This window comes from Astatotilapia calliptera, chromosome 11 (assembly GCF_964374335.1).
Source record: "Astatotilapia calliptera chromosome 11, fAstCal68.1, whole genome shotgun sequence".
In the NCBI taxonomy this organism is placed as follows: Eukaryota; Metazoa; Chordata; class Actinopteri; order Cichliformes; family Cichlidae; genus Astatotilapia; species Astatotilapia calliptera.
In genome coordinates, this window is record NC_137432.1 from 34,684,166 (window position 1) to 34,686,525 (window position 2,360).

At 35.6% G+C, this 2,360-nt stretch overlaps 1 long non-coding RNA gene across 1 annotated transcript; it reads left to right on the forward strand.

The window, feature by feature from the left end:
* The first annotated feature begins 766 nt into the window (after positions 1 to 766).
* LOC145432033 (uncharacterized) lies at positions 767 to 1,938 on the forward strand. The gene is made up of 2 exons (XR_013912373.1): positions 767 to 1,115; positions 1,691 to 1,938. It is a non-coding gene; the product is annotated as an uncharacterized LOC145432033 (long non-coding RNA).
* The last annotated feature ends 422 nt before the right edge of the window (positions 1,939 to 2,360 follow it).

A 2,360-nucleotide genomic window follows, 5' to 3' on the forward strand; every position in this document is an offset into this window, starting at 1 on the left:
TTCAGGTGAAAAGAGCATCTTTGAGGGATGGATATATACACATTACTTCAAAGCTGTTAGGAAAAAAGAACAAGAATTTGTTTGAATTTGTACTGTTTATGCTGACAATGGTAATATTGACAATTATATGAAAGCAGCACTTCAGGCAATGTTGTAAAATAAGGCAAAAGTAATGTAAAATAAGTAGTAACAATTTACTTTTTTAAAGGAATAAATTAGTAAAGTAATACTGTAATGAATAAGGTGTAGCACAGTTTTCTTGTTGTTATTGATGAGATGTGAGTTGTCGAAAATTTCTGCATCAGCTGAAAGAAACACGTTTTATTTATATTGCTGAAAAAGAACTGATCAGTTTGTGGATGGATTACACTGAAATTTTGTTTACAGATTCAGATTCATGTTTGATAAAAGGATGAATTTGAATTGCTTTGGTGATACCCTTTTACCCTCGCACCGTTATCATGTTCAATATTACATAAGAGAGAATTTAAAAGAAAAACAATCTAAAAGTTTAGAATCAACCGTATTTTTAAAAAAATGCACAGCAAATTCAAAAGTGTTAAATGTTTTGGTGTTAGTAGTCTTCTTGCAAAAGTAGAGTTAATTTTACTTTAAGTAGAGTCACATTCTTTTAATGTAACTCTGAGGTGTAAAATGATAGTAGTTAAAATCGAGTGTTAAAAATGAGTGTTTCTCTGTCAAATCTGGAGGTGTAAAGTAAAGTGTAAAGTGTGCGTGTTAGTCCCCATAAGAAAATAGTTCCTCTGCATTTAACCCATTCACCCAGTGAAGCAGTGGGCAGCCACCAGTGCAGCGCCCGGGGAGCAGTGTGTAGGGACGGTACCTTGCTCAGGGGTACCTCAGGGTAGTCGTTCAGTGGAGTCGAACCCCCGACCTTACGATCATGGGGCCACCATTCTACCTACTGAGCTATCCCTGCCAATGTTACAATGGAAACATTAACTCTTGACCTCTTAACTCCGAACTCCTACAGGGGCTATGACACCAATAGAGTAAATTCACAGACTCCGCCCCCAGCACGGCTCCAATCGAAGCTGAAGTGAAGCCGTTTCAGAACATTTTGCTCTACATATTTGAGTTGTTTGCCGTGCTTGGTAAGTCATTTTTTCAAAGATTGTTTCAATTACTATTATGAGCTTTTACTTCTGTGGCTCTTTGGAGTTGAGACAAAGCTGTGTGAAAGGCATTAGCCATGTTGCTCAGTGATAGCATAATATTCTGTTTTAGCTAGCTGAAAGGTATTGTTTGCGGGCAAATACCACAGCCTTGAAAAAAAGCTTGCATGTGAATTTTCAGTCAAATTTTTGGTCAAATACACCTAAAACAATGTCTAGAATGTGAAATGTGGTATAATGGTGCTACTTGAAGCCTGAAAATGATCTCCCATTAAAAAAACGAGCAAACAGCAGTAGCAGACGTCCTGACTGGGTTCTACGTTAGCATTTAGATCCCTCTAGAATTTTGTGTTTAGGTAAAAATTAAAAAGGTTGAGGTTTTACATTTAGTTCAGTATTACCTGTTGCCTGTGTCCTTGTCTTTTGGGAAAATATTTACACAAGTAATGGCTCAAAGAGGATTCCTTTTTTTTTTTAAACTGTGCTGCAATTGATTACCGGATTATTTTTGCCATTAATTAGTGTCAACTAATTTTTATTCAATCTCCGCACAGGATATGCTTGTGAAGATGGAATATGGGGGAGAGCAGAAGTGCGTTGAAGTTCCACAAAGGGATGAATGAAGGACATGCATATTGTATTGAAGAAATAAGTGATGAGATGCTGTTATTTGCATTTACCATGTCAGACCTTTTGATAAACAAAATTCTAATGAAAGTGATAACATGTACACTGTTACATCTTTCAGAAAATGTTTTGAAATTGTGGTGCACAGTTCAGAATAAATGTTTTTCAAAAACCATTGCATCTTTTTAGTAAATGTTTATTTCCAAAAGAAATTTCTAGAAGTTCAGAACAGTAAAATTCCTGCTTTTTAGAATGAATTAGAAGATAACTCTTACGTAGTTAAACTAAAATACTCTTTGAGAGTTAATATATAAACTCTTAACACCAAGTGTTAAATTATCAACTCCAGACAGATTTGGTGTTTAACACTAAATCAGAGTTAACGTACCAACTCACCAAAAAGAGTTAAATTAACACTCTCTGGTGTGGACCCATATAGACACTTTAATAGTGTTGAAATCAAATCTGACAGTGTTAATTTGGACATGCTGGATGTGCTATGTGGACGTAGCGACTATGATGCCACCCATTGTTTTTTTTTTTTGTTTTTTGACTACGATTTGGAAGTGGTAAGTCATCAGGTAACGTGTTGCATCC